Below are 18,461 nucleotides of genomic sequence, written 5' to 3'. Positions count from 1 at the left end.
AAAAGATGCAACACAGGACAATTGAATGGGCTTTCTAAACTTGAGTATACTGTAAACTAACCGCCCTGGAGCTCCACCTTCTTTGATGTGCGGCGTCTTCCCAGTGATTTGTTTCTCATTCAGGGAGTCAGACAGAGAACATCACCCAAAACAACACTAACTACATGAATCCACTGGAGAGTGGAGTACAGATGTATCCGCACCTGTACAATCACTTGCAAAGAGATTTTAAGCCGCAGAGGTGCTGTTTGCCAGATGTTTATAAAACTGTTCTTCTCTCAGTCGCCATCATTGTGTTTACGGTAAACGTGAGGAGCACAACACATTTACAACCCCACCTACTGCAGTTGTAGGAGTGTTGGAAAACAGTATACAGTCACTCAGCCTTTTCAAACATTATTCAGACATGAAACATCCTGTGCACATGAGAAAATGTTTTGCTGCATTCATGTCGTGTGCAACTTTTTTTGTTCATGTGTTAATTAAACTGCGCCGAATGAGCAAAACTCTGTAGACACTGATCAGATCTGTACAGTTTCTCTCCAGTGTGAATCCTCTTTTGTGTTTTCAGATGTGTTAACTGATTAAACCTCCTGTCACAGTGTGAACACTTGTACTGTCTCTTCAGTGTGAATCGTCTGGTGCAGTTTCAATTTTGGAGGTGTAATAAAAGTCTTCGCACACTCAAAGCACATATACTCTTTCACACCAGTGTGGATCTTCATGTGTTCATTAAAGCTTGCTAATCGGTTGAAACTTTTCCCACACTGAGTGCATGTGAATGGTTTCTCTCCAGTGTGGGTCTTCATGTGTTTATTAAGGTCTGAGGAGTTGCTGAAACTCATCCCACACCGAAGCTGCAGTCATACTAGAGTTTGAGCAGGCGAAATTCTGTTGAACGGTGCTGCGAAAAAGGGCAGGATTAAACAAGATGATTAGAAAAAAGTGAGCGATTGGTCCATATTTTAAATTTCTGTCCAAAGAGGTCATGTTTTGATCTTAGTCTCACAGATTAGTCTCACACAGTCAAGTAAAGTGATTTCGCAGGTCAGAGTTTACCAAGCTTGAACTTTGCAATGCAGTGAACTGCGAAACTTAACGCACAAACTTGCATTTCCGGTCTGACACATTCGCGTGCGTATGAATGGAAGTCTATGGGAAGAAAAGTCTAGTGTGGCCGCGGCTTAAGTGCAAGTAAATCTCTGAATGGTGTGGCTCATCATGTGTTTATTAAGGTGTGAAGATTGTCTGAAACTCTTCCCACACTGAGTGCATGTGAATGGTTTCTCTCCAGTGTGGATCCTCATGTGTTTATTAAGAGATGATAATTGGCTGAAACTCTTCCAACATTGAGTGCAAGTGAATGGTTTCTCTCTTGTGTGGCTCACCATGTGTTTATTAAGGGATGATGAGCAGATGAAACTTTTCCCACACTGAGTGCATGTGAATGGTTTCTCTCCGGTGTGGATCATTGTGTGTTCATTTAGGTGTGATGAGCGTCTGAAACTCTTCCCACACAGAGTGCATGTAAATGGTTTCTCTCCAGTGTGGGTCTTCATGTGTTGATTAAGGTCTGATGAGTAGCTGAAACTCTTCCCACACTGAGTGCATGTGAATGGTCTCTCTCCAGTGTGGATCATCATGTGAATCTTAAGATAGCCTTTTCTTCCAAAACTTTTTCCACACTGGGTGCAAGTGAAACGATTCTCATCTCTCCTTTTTAAAATACCATCAGTCTGTAAATGAGTTTTTTCGTCAATTTTGACATGATGTTCCTTCTCTTTACTCCCCTCATTCTCTTCAATTAGGTCTGAAATAAATAAATAAAACGTTATTTACATTAAGTCTTAAAATTTCTCATTAAAAGCTGAAAAGTGAAAAGACACTGAAAACACACACTGTAATTTTGATGCACATTAAATGTAAAATAAATTCGATCACATTTTGTTCGGTCCATTAACATGTACACATTTATACAGATTCAATTCATCTTTATTTATCTAGTGCTTTTACAATGTAAATTGTGTCAAAAGCCCTTTAACAGAAGTTATAGTAAATTGAAACTGTGTCAGTCCAGTTTTCAGCATTTCTTACATAATTGATTATAAAAGTTATTTTGGTCATATTGATAAGACACAGATTTGAAAGCTGTAAATGGCCTATTTTTATTCGTAAATGTTCATAATTACAACAAAATGTTTTCCTAAAATTGGTAAAGCAGACAGGGAATACTTGTTCATTCTGTGCCTGACTGGTAAATGCATCCTAAAAAAAGTTCTGGGGTAACAAGTTCTGGGGTAACAGCTGAGCAAACAGCTGAATATTTGCCTCACAGACATGAGACATACCTGTACAGTATCTGGATAAAGGCTGGAATGTGCACCTTTCCTCTTGTGTGCTGTTGGGTCAATTTCATCCATTCTGGATTCAAAACTTTCTCAGTGTTTCAGCAAACGGACTGATATTTGGGGACATCTTATTTTGACATATTCTGGGAAAACGCTTTAAAATAAAAAAATAAACAAAACCTCAATACACTCTGGGCAAATCTACTCCCTTTTCGTTATATTAGTGGCTGTTTTTTATCCATTGGCATCTACTATAACAACATTTTTTTGATTGCAAAGCCATGACAGCTATGTGTCAGTATAAACAGACTTTGGGAGTGCTTTAGACAACCAATCACTTTTGAAGATATGAAAACGGGCCAATGAAATGCTAATTGAATTGGCGGAGCTGAAACTGATGAGCCAATTAGGGCTATATCAGTCGGCTGCTGGAGCCAGCTCATCAGAATTGTTTCTTCAGACCCGATCTGAGATTGAAGAACCCTTCTGCTGAATTGACTTCCAACATTGAAGAAAGCATTACCTTCACCAGTGCAGGGGGAGACGTTCTAGCGGCAGTTGAGCTGGGTTTCTGATCCCCTTGTCGTTTCGCTGGTGACCTGAAAGAGCAGTTTTCTTCTGAAAGATCAGAATTCCCTAAGAGAGCACACGGTCGTGCAGCGCGTCTTTTTAAAGATGTCGTTTCAACCGTGCGTTACTTGATGCGGTGGTATCCTTGCCCCTGATGACAGGCACGAGTATTGCGTCACATGCTTGGGTGTCCAACATGTTAATGCGGTGCTCGCGGACAGTTCTTGCCCACATTGTGATAGCTTGACTGTTGCGCAACCGAGGTCGTGGCGAGCTCTTTTATTAGGGCAAGTCACCTCTGCTGCTCCCTGCCAAGCAGTTAGCACTCGGGCAGGCCTAAGGGTTACAGTGGGGGCTAATACTTCGCCTATGGGTCAGCAGACCCCTCGCTACTCGTCAGTGCGCTCTGTTTCTGCTTCAAGTGCGAGCGCTGGTCCATCCTCCTGGTTGGTCATGCTTTCATTAGATGACACCAGGCACGTGATGTCCATCGCTGCATCGGAGGGCGGGTTGACGTGCTCTGATGAAGATCCGGACCCCCTGCCACCCTCCGGGTTGTCAGTGAGGTTTCGGAGCTGGAATTGGACATGTTAGCCGTGTTATCCCGAGCTGCTTCGGCCGTGGGACTGGAGATGGCTTGTCCCCCAGAACCGCGGCCGGACCACTTAGATGGGTGTTACGTGGGGGTGAAGAAGAAGGCTTAGACCCCCCGTCCCCTTCTTCCCGGAGGTACACAGAGAGCTCACGCAGGCATGGAGGGCACCTTTTTCTGCCCGGTCCTCGTGCGCTCCCGCTCTCACCTCCCTCGATGATGGAGCGGCCAGGGGTTATGAGGTGATTCCCCAGGAGCATGCTAACGTGGTCAATCTCGGTCCACAAAGCCACTCCACTTGGAGAGGTCCACCCAAACTCCCTTCCAAAGCGTGCAGGTTATCTGAGTCTCTCACGGCCAGAGCCTATACTGCTGTGGACCAGGCCGCCTCCGCTCTGCACGTTATGGCCACCTATCAACGCTACCAAGCCGAAAAGCTGGCCCAGATGCAGTAGGGGGGTTCTCCCCCGGGCTTGCTACATGAGCTTCGCACGACAACTGATTATGCTCTCATGACCACCGAATCAGCTGCTCGTGCCCTGGGGAAGACGATGGCCACATTAGTGGTCCAGGAGCGCCACCTCTGGCTGAGCTTGGCTGATCTGAGACGTTGACAAAGCTTGCTTTCTTAACGCTCCCATATCCCAGGCTTTCTCTGTGGTGAAAGAGCAGTCCAAGGCGATCGGTGAGGTCATCTATCAGTGGGCTCGGAAAACTGCTCCTCCAGCTGCCCCTTCCACTATGGCTGCTCCTCGCCGAGGACGTTCACCTGCCCGCTCCACTGGCCAAGAGACAACGCCGAGCCTCCCGCGGGACTGCGATGCTAAGTCCGGTAAACGGACCGCAAAGTGTCCCTGAGACGGGCCATCTGGAAAAAAGGGGACCTACTCTTTCCTCGGTGGGGGGGCCGAGGATCATCACATCAGTCCATAACAAGGACTTTAAACTCATCGCTGCCGACTTCCGGGCTGGCGGCAACCAAATTTTCAATAAAAGAGCAGTTTACCCTCTCTCCGGATGCGCAAACCCGAGCACTGCCAGTCTAAGACGCTCTGCCTTCCAGCTCAAGCACCAGGATCCTTTGCCTTAGGCCCTCAGAGTGCAGCAGAACGGACTCCTTTCTCTCACTCAGGCCTCACTGCGGGATCCAGGGAAGAAGGTAAGAGAATTATTTTCAGCTCTTCCGCTGGACGCATCGCTATCCGGGATGAGCGCTCCCATCCTGAGCTGCGCCTCAGTTGGCACTCTGCCGGCCTGGTTAGCAATTGAGCAGGTCCCTCCAGCCGAGATGGAGTCCGGGTTTTACAGCCTGTATTTCATCATGTCCAAAAAGAGCGGGGGGTTAAGACTAATTATAGATCTGCGCAGACTGAACTGTCATTTACACAAAATGCTTTTCAGAATGCTCACGCAGAAACGCTTGCTTCAGAGCGTCCGTCCACAGGATTGGTTTGCAGCCATAGACCTGAAGGACACGTATATTCACTTCTCTATTCTTCCATGCCACCGCCCCTTTCTCCAGTTTGCGTTCGAAGGACGAGCGTGGCAGTACAAAGTCCTCCCATTTGGGCTCTCTCTGTCGCGGAGGGTGCTATGCGGGTATCCACATACTCAACTATCTCGACGACTGGCTCATTTTAGCCTCCTCTCGCGATCAGTTGATTATGCACAGAGACAAAGTGCTTTGGCACCTCGACCAGTTGGGGTTTCAGGTCAACCGAGAGAAGAGCAAACTTTGCCCTGTGCAGAGGATTTCTTATTTCGGGCTGGAGCTGGATTCAATCACCATGGTTTCGCGTCTCTCCAAGGAGCGTGCCAGGCTAATGCTTTCCTGTCTGAATGAGCTCCACAGGAAGATAGTGTTTCCACTGAAATGTTTTCAGAGGCTCCTGGGGCAGATGGCATCCGTGGTCACGCCGCTCGGTTTCATTCATATGAGACCACTTCAGCGTTGGCTTTGCGATTGAGTGCCCACATGGGCATGGCGTGCGGGTACGCGCCGGGTGCACATCACTCTGCTGTGTCTCTGCACCCTCAGCCCCTGGACGGATCTGGCTTTTCCACGGGCCGGAGTGCCTCTAGGGCTAGTATCCAGGCATGTTGTTGTAACGACAGATGCCTCCAGCACGGGCTGGGGGGCCCTGTGCAACGAGCATGCAGGCGCAGGTTCGTGGTCTGGACCCCACCTGCATTGGCATATCAACTGCCTGGAGCTGTTGGCCGTGTATCTGGCACTCTGCCCCTTTTTTCAGGTGCTGGAGCAGAAACACGTGCTGGTCAGGACGGACAGCATGACAACGGTGGCTTATGTCAACCGTATGGGGGGTATACGCTCTCGCCGCATGTCTCAGCTCGCTCGACGTCTGCTCCTTTGGAGTCACACGCGACTGAAATCCCTGCGTGCCATTCACATTCCGGGCGAGCTCAACCGTGCAGCCGATGTGCTCTAACGGCAGCTAGTGTCCCGAGGAGAGTGGACACTCCGCCCCGATTCGGTCCAGCTGATATTGGCGCGCTTCGGGGAAGCCCGATCGATCTGTTTGCTTCCACCGAGAACGCATATTGCCAGCTGTTTTATTCCCTGACCGAGGCCCCCCTCGGCACGGATGCACTGGCTCACAGCTGACCATCGGGCACCCGCAAATATGCGTTTCCCCCAGTGAGTCAAATCACACAAACTTTGTGCAAAGTCAGGGAGGACGAGGAGCAGGTCTTGTTTGTTGCACCCCTCTGGCCCAACCGAATCTGGGCTTCGGAACTCACACTCCTAGCGGCGGCCCCTCCTTGGCGCATTCCCCTAAGGGAGGACCTCCTCTCTCAGGGATGGGGCACCATCTGGCACCCACGCCCAGATCTCTGGAACCTCCACATGTGGTCCATAGATGGAGTGCGGAGGACTTAGGTGACTTACCGCCCGCGGTACTTAAAACCATCACTTAGGCTAGAGCACCCTCTAAAAGGCCTGCCTACGCCCTGAAGTGGAGTCTATTCTCTGAGTGGTGTGCTTCTCACCGAGAAGACCCCCAAACTTGCCAGATTAGCATTGTGTTATCCTTCCTTGAGGATAAGCTGGAGCGTCGGCTGTCACCCTCCGCACTGAAGGTTTACGGGGCTGCAATCTCTGCTCATCATGACGCGGTGGATGGCAACACACTCCGGAAGCATGATCTAGTCATCCGATTAGGCGCGCGCCGATTAAATCCATCCCGCCCCCCTCTCATGCCCTCTTGGGATTTCTCTATAGTCCTGGCAGGTCTGCAGAGAGATCCGTTCGAGCCACTCGATTCGGTATCACTTAAAATTCTGTCATTAAAGACAGCTCTGCTGATCGCATCGTGCCTTGAATTCGGGCTGGGTTACTCTCACGTTGTCCTGAGACCCCAACCTGGCTATGTGCCCAAGGTTCCTACCACCCCATTTAGAGATACTGATGCGGAGGAGGCAGGCAGGGTGGGGGGTGGGGGTTAAGCTTGGTGTCACCAACGCTTGCTGCGCCAGGCTCCCTAACACGGAGATGCTTGCGCTTTTCCTTCTCTACTACTAAAGTTCCCGTTCCCAGGCGAACCCTAGAGAATTCCTCCGAGGCCCCCAGCATCGACTCACTGGAGGAGTCGAGTGCATGGCTCAGTGTGCGGTTGGTATGCCCTTTTGGTCTACACGCATATTGAGGATCGGTGCCAGCTATGTGCATCCCCATTTGGTGATGCCATATGCATTATTACCACGGTGTTCCCCCTTATTAGGCGGTCCCGTGTCTTCCCTAAACCGCTAACCAGCTTATATGTAGCACTCCCCCTCATTAGGGCTAGTCCATATACCTCTTTACCATCAGGTCTCCCCTTCTAGGGTAGTAGGTGGTCTCCGCTGCGTCCTCCCCCTTCGGAGACTGGCACGCTTTCCCAACATACTATCGTATTTTTTCAAATCCCTAGTCTATATTAGCTAGGTAAAAGCACACTTACGACCCCCGATTTAAACTTTTATTCCCATGCAATTGAAATTTGTTGGGCCTAGGGGACGTTGGAAGGTTGCGCTCTTGGTGATGTCAGTGCGCTCACACTTTGGCTTGGCAAACTACACATCAGGAGCGTGACGGGCTTAGCTGCTGTGGCGCTTTCCATACAGTCTCCCAAAGTCTGTTTATACAGACACACGTAGAAGTTCCCTTATGAAGGGGAACGCCCTGGTTACGTACGTAACCCACGTTCCCCGAATAGAGAATGGAGACATGTGTCTCCACTGCCACAGCACCTGAGTCTCCAGCTGGGAGCTGAGCAATCGGCTCTTCAGCAGGCAAATTCTGATGAGCTGGCTCCAGCAGCCGACTGATATAGCCCTTATTGGCTCATCAGTTTCAGCTGTGGAGCTAAGCTCCGCCAATTCAATTGGCATTTCATTGGCCCGTTTTTCATATCTTCAGAAGTGATTGGTCGTCTAAAGCACGACAGTCAACATTGTTTAATTGGTCTTCACCCATGGGATGGCAAAAAGGAAATTGGTGAGAGTATAAAGGAAGAGGAGGAGAGTTGAAGAGGGCATTATGTGGTGTGCAGAAGAAAGAAAAGTTGACTGAACTGTTGCAGTGCGGGAAAACGAGTAGAGAATCCGGGTCGAGACGAGCAGTGTAAACTTAACGAGACTGTAAGAAACAAAAAGCGAAAGTACGTATCGAAGCAACAGGGCAAAGACCGCTGTCTTGTAACTGAAGTGCTCGTGACGTCTGTGAACGAGTGCGTCACCAAAGACTTTAGTGCAATGTACTGTCCTGAACAAAATCAACTTACCGAATTATCTTGCTAGCATATTGGTCAGCAGCCGACTCACCGGCTGGGTTCGTCGATGCCCTCACATTCACACCTCCACATTCGTCATTCCCCTCTCATGTCCCTTGTCCCCTCTGCTCCGTGGGTAAGAAGCAAACGTGTTTCATTGTGATTATTATTATATTGTTTGTTTTGGACTTCCAGTTGGAGCGGCGCCATGCAAAGACGCAAACTGTTGAGGTCCTCACGTGAAACGTAAAATTTTGTTTAATATTGCTCTTATCCTAAATATTTTACCTTAAACCTACCTATACTGGAAAATAAGCTTTAAGTGTCGCAGTCTAGCTGTTTTGAGCATAATTCAACTTAAATCAGAATGAATAAAGGCCGAAGCAACTGTAGGTAGGCGAAATCCGCTACTAGTCTCCATGCTAATGCTAACCCTGAAGAGCAAGCTGTATCTAAGAAAGAGACGGCTCCGGCGAGTGATAACAGTGCGGTCCTTAAAGGTATTGATGCACTAAAGGGCGATTTGATTGCTAAAATTGAGGAAAAGTCTGTTGCGCAGTCAAATGACCTTTGCAATCATATTGACCAGCTTCAAACAGAGTTACGTAATGCTGTGGAGCACATCAACGCCAGAGTGGAAGCAGCAAAAGAGTGACTGCTCTGGAGTCTGTGTTGGGTGGATACTCCGACTCTCTTACTGCCCTGGAAAAAGAGTTTAATATAGTGAAAAAGGAGCTGGCTCTGCTGAGACCGAAGCGAATATCTTGAAGAGAGGTCTTTCCGCTCAAATCTCCACATTACAGGAGTTAAAGAAGGACGGGAGCATGGCAGACGCGTGACAGAATTTGTAGCTGGCATCCTGAAAGATACCCTGAACCTCGAGAGGACTCTACTACTGGACTGGGCACATCGTACTCTACGCAGCAGACCAGTGAACGACAAGGAACCGCCACGCGCCTTCGTGATTAAATCCCACTACTTTTCCGAAAAAGAAGATATTTTGAAGAAAGCCACTGAAATGAAGGCAATCACAGCAGTACACTGGGCTGTCAAGGACAATACAAATGTTAATGTCACTCTCTGGTTGACTTTTAAATTACCACTATAGCAGATGTTTGTTGTTGTTATTTCTAGTTCTGAAGTATATTTTGTCAATAATGGGGTAGCTTTGTAGTGAAACATCAAGAGCTGTTCAAATGGTTTTGTTTTATACGTGAGGTCCCACATGGTCAGCTAGGTAAGAGTGGAAGTAGCTGGAAGTGTCTGCAAGTTTACACACAAGGTTTCAATATTGTGTTGTTTCTAGTTTATAAGTGTATGTGCGATCACCCCTTTTTTTCTTTTTTTACCTCTCTTTTTTTCCTTTCCCTTTTTTCCTTTTCTTGTTTGTACACACCCCCATACAAACAAAACCCACAGATACCTTTCAGATGCTTCTGATAAATGTTTTCGACAGCCCTCCATAAAAATGGGTGGAGTAAAGACAAACTTTACCAGTTATAACATGCGGGGGCTAAATCACCCAGCGAAACAAGGTGTTTGCATATCTTAATAAGTTAAAATCTGATATTGTATATTTACAGGAGACATATCTGTATTATATTCTGTAGACTCTTAAAGCTATTTAGGCTTATTCAGATAAGAGGATAGAATATTCATTAAAGACAGCAGACAAGGTTGTTAGTTAGCCGAGTTTCTCTTGTTCTACACTCCATGTACATAGTGCTTCACAGTATACACAAGAACAGGGCACCACCTAGTGGTGTACATCAGAATACATCACAACATCTGTTGAAAAGGGACTATTCTAAACTTAATAGAGTATGTTATACCCAAATATATCATTCTAACTTCAATAGCAAAAGTATGGGCATTGCTGTACTCATACATAAGAATGTACAGTTTGTTATGGAGTCAAATGTATTGGATAAAAATGGCAGATACGTAATAATCCCAGGTAAACTTTTTAACATGTCTGTGGTCCTGGCCAATGTGTATGCTCCTAATTGGGAAAATGTACAATTTTTCATTGATTTCTTTTCAATCGACACACCAATTTAATTTTAGGAGGCGATTTAAATTGTGTTTTGCACCCAATTTTGGACCGCTCTAGCTCTATGAGTAATACATTAAGTCAGCCAGCACAATGTATCAACTCCTTACTTCAGACATATGGTGTAAGTGACCCCTGGAGATTTAAATATCCATACTCCAAGCAATTTTCCTTTTATTCACCTGTGCATCAAACCTATTCCAAGATTAACCATATTTTCCTGGACAAGCAGTTACTTCCCTTAATGTCAGAAGTAGAGTATGGTAGTATTGTTATTTCAGACCATTGTCCAGTCTCACTAAAGCTATGTTTTCCAGGCTATGTAATCCCCCAACGTGGCGGTTTAACTCAAGACTCTTGGCAGACGACCGTTTTGGAAAATTTATTGATGCTCAAATTGATTTCTTCCTTGAGACAAACGAATCCCAAGAGATAAGTTATAGCATCCTATAGGATACTTTGAAAGTATATATAAGATGACAGATTATTTCATATCAAGCTAGTGCAAATAAAAGAAAGTCAAAACGGCTTACAGAGATTATGAATAAAATTAATACAATTGATCAGCTACACTCAACATCACCTTCCGAAAAGCTCCATAAGAAAAGACTTCTTCTGCAAGCAGAATATGACTCCTTGACTAGTGAAAATGCAGAGGATCTCCACATAAGATCATGCCAGATACATTATGAACATGGTGAACGAGCTGGCAGGTTATTGAGTTACCAACTGAAACAATCCTCAGCAGCTGGTTTTACAGCAGCAGTTAGTAAGGATGATGGCAGTATTATTACTGATCAACACGGAATTAATGATCAATTTAAAAACTTCTATAAAACTCTCTGCAGCTCTGAGGTAAACGAAATTGAACGTATTGAGAGCTTTTTTTAACTATTTAGAATTACCATCCCTCTATGATTCAGATCAGTTGGCATTAGAAGGAAGTATAACACCTTCTGAAATTGAAAAGGCAACCAAAAAATTGAAAACCGGAGTAGCACCAGGCCCTGATATCTTCCCAGCCGAGTTTTAGAAGACGTTTTCTGCCATGCTAACACCCCTGTTGTGCAAGGTGTTTGCTGAAGCTCTCATCTCGGAAACACTCCCCCCTCCATGACATGGGCTGTTAAAACAGTACTTCTTAAAAAGGATAAGGATCAACTTAAATGTGAATCTTATTGTCCGACCAGCTTACTCTGCTGTGATTATAAGATCCTGGCTAAAGTGCTGGCAATCAGAGTGTAGTCAGTCAGGAGAAAGTTAATTCACCCAGATCAAACTGGTTTTATTGTTGGGAGACAGTTATCTTACAACCTTCGTCACTTATTTAATATTATTTATTCACCTAAATCCAGATTAAAATCTAATTTCTTTAGATGCCCATAAGCATTTGATATAATAGAGTATATCTATTTATTTACAGCGCTTAAAATTTTACATAATTAAGTTTACAAAAATAACATAATTTCTAAATGCTTTTCACTCTCTAGGTGAACAAGACAGGGCTGCCCTCTGTCCCCTCTGCTCTTTCACATTGCCATCGAACCTCTTGCAACCATATTAAAGAACTCAGATGGCTTGCGAGGAATTTTCAGAGAGGGACAAGAACATAAGCTCCTGCTATATGCGGATGATCTTCTTTTTCTGTCAAATCCAGATACATGTATTCCAAAAGCTCTTACAATAATTTCAGAATTTGGAAATGTTTCTGTTTACAAAGTCAATCTAGCAAAGAGTCTCCTTTTCCCTGTCAATGATAGAGCACAGCAAATGTCCTTCCAATCTTTCCATTTTCACTAAGTCCTGATAAATTTGTATATCTGGGTGTTAGTGTGACACGCAAATATAAGGATCTGTAAGTTATAATTATAATAATTTTAAAACGACATTAGACAAAGCCAAACAAGACAGGAAGATCAATTTCATTAAAATGACAATACTACCAAGATTTCTGTTTCAGACTGTGACTGTTTTTATTCCCAAGTCATTTTTCAAGTAGTTGAATAATTGTTTTTCTACATTTCTCTGGGATAAGAAAACTCCTCACATAAAGCAATTCTTGGAAAAAAGAAGGAAGAGGGTGGATTGGCAATGCCAAATTTCCTATACTGTTATTGGGCGGTCAATTTGCACAAACTGATATTCTGGTTTTCCAACATCTGTAATGATGAGGCCCCACTTTGGTTACTGATGGAACAGCAAACGTCTAATCCAGTGTCTTTACGCTCACTACTTTGTGCTTTGATTGCAGTGAGTAAACAATATTCTACAAATAACTCAGTTATTAATTGATCACTCAGAATATAGTTACAATTCAGACTTCATTTTAATAATAAACAAACATTGTCTTCTGCTCCCATTTTGTTAAATCCGTTATTGCCTCCCTCTCTTAAAGATTAAGCATTCCAATTATAGTCTAGGAAGGGAGTTAAGTGTGTTAAGGACCGGTTTAAAAATGCCATATTTATCTCATTCAACAGTTAAGAACAGACATTGAGATTCCCCAGTCTAATTTTTTAGGTACCTTCAGGTCCGTAGTTTCATTAAAAAACACTTCTCTCCTTCACTAAACCAACCAGAAGCATGCTGGATAGATGAATTGGTAAATATGGACCCATATCAAAGGGGTATGATGTCCATGTTATATGAAGGGATCCAAAAAACTTCCTCCCCTTCCCTAAATTATATAAAGCAAAAATGGGAAGACAAACTGGGACTAGAAATATCAGATACAGCCTGGCAATATGCCATAGAACTGGTACACTCATCTTCTGTATGTATTAGACATGGTCTTCTTCAGTTTAAGGAGCTTCATAGGCTTCACCTATCTAGGAGCAAGCTGGCAAAATGTATCCAGGGTGAGATTCATCTTGCCCCAGATGTGGTTTGGAGCCAGCAAATCTGAGTCATTTGTTCTGGGGATGCCCTAGATTACATAGATTTTGGACCAATATTTTTGGATCATTTTCATCTATATGTAATAAATATATGGATCCTAATACTTTGACCTCAATCTTTGGTACAGTGGCAGAAGAGATGTACCTGTCAGCTAATCACATAGAAATCATTGCTTTTTCTTCTTTATTGACCAGACGCCTGATTCTTCTCAGGTGGAAAAAAAACAAACCCGCCATCCCACAAACATTGGATATTAGAAGTGTTATCACATCTTAAACTCGAGTACACCATCCGAGGCTCTACAAAAAAAGTTTTATGAGGTTTGGCAGCCTTTCCTATCCTACTCTGAACGCTCAGGGGTTATTATTTCCCAAGTTAGAATTTATCCCTAATTTCCTAATTTGTTTTATCTATTTTTATTTATTTAATTTATTTATTTTTTTCGCTTTCTCTTTTTTTCTTTATGGGGTGTGAACATGTCTGTAGCTATGTACCATGTTAATTTGTTGTTCAATTAGCTTTAATTGTAATTAGTTACAGTACATGTCTCTATCGAAGGTCTGTGAATTTAAGCTAATTATTCATTAAAGAAGGACAAGCCATTCTCGTACATGACTTTGTTCTTTGTGGGACTGAAATGTAGGCAATAGCTGTTTCCATTCAAAAATGTGAATTAAATTTATTTGCAAACCTGGAATATTGCATAAAACATGTGCGAATAAAGCAGGGTTTCCATCCAATGAATCAAAGAGAACAAAATCATAATTTCCTGATTAACTGGTGACAAATATCAACAGTAAAAACAGAATTTACTGCAGTAGGAGCTACATGAATCTTTTCTTTATTTAATAAATGATTTTCACCTCAGAGTACAATGCCGACACCCAAGCGCGTATTGGCGTTTGAAGCCATGAGATGCGGAGAACAGACGCTCTTGACAAGCTCCAAATGCTCTGGAGGTCATTAATAATATAACAACATTAATACTGAAACGGTTAAGGTGTTTTAGAATGACCAAAACAACATTTCAGATGGTTTACAGTGTGCTCAGCCTGCTGGTTTGTCCATTCACACACATTTTCATCATCATATGATCTCTTATAACAAACCTTTTTTTAATGCACATACTGAAATTTGTTCAGTAAAAGTGCTTGTGTTGTTTACGTGAGTTTATCTTTTTTATCGAATAAAAAGTTTATCCTACTCAGTTATGCGCATGTTTTTTATGCCTATATTTCAAAAGTTATGTACATCATGACATTTCCATCAACCGTCTTTAAAAAAGGGGAGGAGACCAACAGAAACTCAGAGTTTGGAGAATAAAACCTGCTACTGACCAGGTTAGGTTCACAGCGTAAGTTACCACGGTAACTGACTCTGAGTTAAAGTTACCTCTCTTTCAGAAACAGGCTTGACTTACCCTGCTTTCTAAAGTTTGACAAACCTGCCATTTCGAAACGAAAAACCCAGAGTTTCTCTCATTTCAGGGTTAAAATACTTAGTTTTCACTTAACCTTCTTTCTGAAACAGGGCCCTGATCTCATATGCTATTGTTTTAGAACTTAGAGAAATGACCAGGAATAATCAACGGCTACTTGCTCTACAAACAAGTGTGTTCATGACTATACATACAAAGAAACACAATAAAATTAGAAAATACGACTTTGCAACAGGCGACGTGGTGGTGCAGTAGGTAGTGCTATTGCCTCACTGCAAGGAGGTCACTGGTTCGAGCCTTGGCTGGGTCAGTTGGCGTTTCTGTGTGGAGTTTGCATGTTCTCACCACGTTTGTGTGAGTTTCCTTCAAGTGCTCCGGTTTCCCCCACAGTCCAAAGACATGCAGTACAGATGAATTGGGTAAAGCTAAATTGTCCGTAGTGTATGAGTGTGAATGAATGTGTATGGATGTTTCCAAGATATGGGTTGCAGCTGGAAGGGCATCCGCTGCATAAAACATATGCTGGATAAGTTGGCGGTTCATTCTGCTGTGGTGACCCCAGATTAATAAAGGGACTAAGCCGAAAAGAATATGAATGAATGAATGGATGACTTTACAACATCAAGCAGTATTAGGCATGGGCCAGTATAAGATTCTGACGATATGATAACCTTGAATAACAATATCACGTTTTTTTCCCCTTTGAACACAATATTTTTTTTTTGAGAAACTTTGAAAATATTTTGGAGCAGTAAACATGTCAAGCTGAATAATTCAAATGAATCATTGACTTCTGCTGTCTTGATTTGTTTCATAAACACAGATTTCTTTACAATTTAAAATGGCATCTTTATATATCTTTCCTGCTGGAGATACTGTTGTCCTGAAACACTTAAAACAGCAGCACAACACTGTTTTTACGATCTAAAAATTCATTCTTTATAAAAGTCTCAAGCAAAAAGATTCCAATGGCGGCGCCTGCTGGTACATGAAGATTATGGTCAATATTCAGATGAACTTAACACTCAAATGTTTGCATATCATCAGCATGCTGTAATCCATTACTTATCAGCAAAAGTCATTTTTAGACTAGTTTGTTGGCCAGTTGTAGTCAGTGCATTGATAAACGTTATTGTTCCACTATAATTTGTTCGTTATGCTTCATGTCCTCCCACAACATCATCATATAGTTTAGAATACTGTACAATGTTTTATAATAATTAATTATTTTAGTGTCCATTTCGTTCAGCATATTTAAAATTCTGACATACTTTAAACCAGAATTTCTGCAGGTTTCACCAAGTTAAATGCAAGACTTCTAAAGACATTTTTAAAACCATTATGAATGAAATTTTAGACTCATAAAAGGCTAAGGGCTAATAATACAATAATAAATGAATAATGAAAAAGACAAGGTCGATGGCCTCAGCAGTAAATACATGGAGCACGTTTAAACAAATGTTATTGTAAGGAAAATAATTAAACCATTATGATAAATAGAGTTAAAATGACCTTTTTGAATAAAAGTTGAAAGTTTTATTGAGATGGATTGTTGGTGATTGTATGGGTTTTGGCCAGATTGGGTAGCAAAACATGAACAAAGGAAAATGAAGACTTGTTTAAAAAAGATTTAAGACCTACAACACAATATTTCAGTAAATTTAAGACTTTTTAAGACCCCACGGAAACCTGGTTTAAACACAATAGCCCTGGTTATTAGTTATTATAATAATGATGTAATTCTAACTCAGATACTATCTGTGAGAACTAGTAACAACTACTAGAAACAAGTTTAAACCCATAAAGAATTTGGAATTGTGATCAACGTGACATATGCAAATGGAAAGTACTAAGCCAACACTATCACTGTAATAGCAGATATCTTCTATGAGAATACTGTAGGTCAAATATCGTCAGCTCAGTTAAACTTTTTTAATTTATTGTTTTTATTTATTTTATATAGCCCCAGTGCTCAAGGACACTTAACAAACAGTAGGAGAACAAGAAAAGCAATAACCTTAAGAAGGTAGAGAAAATGGGAGACTAATAATACATAAAAGAATGACAAAAGACATGAGAACAAGTAACAAGAAAGAAACTCATTCCTGTCTTTCAATGAGTGCTTATGTGCATTTAGGAGAACTAGGCAGCACACTCAGGGCTGCAAGATGGATTTAATTTAGTATTCTTATTATTAAAATATATCTGAATGAGGATCAAATGACTGAGTTGGTCTTTGAGAATGAAAACCAACCTGTTTGTTCCTGCAGATCTTCATGTTTGACTCTGAATGTTTCTTCAATCTTCACATCTTCACTATCCTCTTTAATAAACGCCATCTTTATAACAGTGTGGAGATCAGTCGCTTCAGCAGGAGTTTTTCTCTGTGTTTGAACACGTTATCCTGTTTAAAATGAACAAAACAATGAACAGAAACAAAATAACTTCTCTTCAACACTTGCTTCAACAGTTTCTTTATATGAGAGAAATTAACAAAAAGAAATCAGGTAAAATGTTTCTTTAAAACCCTTATTACACACTTTTTGTTGCTTTATTCAAACAATAGCCCTCAGTTACTGAGAATAAAATAGTACTACGATGTATAAAGGGTTAAAATATTATCTCTAACAACAGGAACATAATTTAGCATCGTATAAAAAACCTAAAACTACAGAACTATGAATTAAAATCTATCGGTTTATATCTGTAAACGTTTTAAATCACAAACCTTTCTCCAGTTGAATCACAGCGCTGAAGCGGCGCCGACTGATGACGTCACACGCCACGCCAAAATAAAAGTCTTTTTTTTGTTTGGCTTTTTTGCCACTTCTTCTTGTGGGGTTAATGGCGGTTGGCAGACCAACTTACATGGTGCATTCCCGCCACCTACTGGATAGGAGTGTGGAGCGCATAATGTAGGAAAAAGCATGGGAACAAAAGATTATATATATGAATGAAGGGGATGAGATTACCAGAGGGAAAAGCGAACAGGAAGAAGATAGGAGGAAAATAAAAATAAATAAATAAAATTTAAAGTTTAAAATCTAAATAAATTTACAATTTCTTTATTTTGCTAAACTATTCTCAAATTCTATTAATCAATTTTGTTTCTTTTAAGTAATTAATTAATTGGAGTATTATTTTACCTTGATTTGCACCATTTCTTAATGAGGTCTGAAATGACAGATTATTTATCCCGTAAATGTTTAATCCTTTAATTAATTGACTTCTGTTTTTCATATGCAACACATTCTTTAATTACATGTTCTAATGTTTCTATTTCCCCACATTTGTCACAGCAGCCTGTCTCATGCTTTCCTATTCTAAACTTATACTGGATTAGCAAACAATGACCAACACGCAACCTAGTTATCACTACATCATTCCTTCTATTTCCAAACTTATTTCTAATAACACCCACACATCCTTGAATACTATGCATATGCCTGCCTTTTTCTCAATTTTCCCACTCCCTCTGCCATTTCCTACTTATTTCCTTTGCAATCATGCTTTTCATCTCTGACTTATTTTTATTTTTATTTCTATTTGAGTATGCTGCAATGCTTTCTTTGCAAGTTGATCTGCCTCTTCATTTCCTACTACTCCCATGTGGCCAGGAATCAGAATCAGAACCAGTTTTATCAGTTTTATTGCCAAGTGTGCTTCACACACACAAGGAATTTGTTTTGGCTACAGGAGCTTCCAGTGTACATAAAGTGACAAGTGACAACACAAAATAAATCTGAAAAAATAAAATAATAATAATAAAAAATGATGAACATTAAACAGA

At 42.0% G+C, this 18,461-nt stretch overlaps 1 long non-coding RNA gene across 1 annotated transcript; it reads right to left on the bottom strand.

Moving 5' to 3' along the window:
- Nucleotides 1-1,763: 1,763 nt before the first annotated feature.
- LOC130222419 (uncharacterized) lies at nucleotides 1,764-17,452 on the bottom strand. The gene is made up of 3 exons (XR_008836452.1): nucleotides 17,400-17,452; nucleotides 16,926-17,075; nucleotides 1,764-1,810 (listed from the first exon to the last, which is right to left on the bottom strand). It is a non-coding gene; the product is annotated as an uncharacterized LOC130222419 (long non-coding RNA).
- Between the last annotated feature and the right edge of the window lie 1,009 nt (nucleotides 17,453-18,461).

The sequence above is a fragment of the Danio aesculapii genome, chromosome 4 (genome assembly GCF_903798145.1).
Source record: "Danio aesculapii chromosome 4, fDanAes4.1, whole genome shotgun sequence".
NCBI classification, from domain to species: Eukaryota; Metazoa; Chordata; class Actinopteri; order Cypriniformes; family Danionidae; genus Danio; species Danio aesculapii.
The sequence above is the reverse complement of the archived record's forward strand: the minus strand, read 5'-3'. Positions and strand labels throughout refer to the sequence as shown.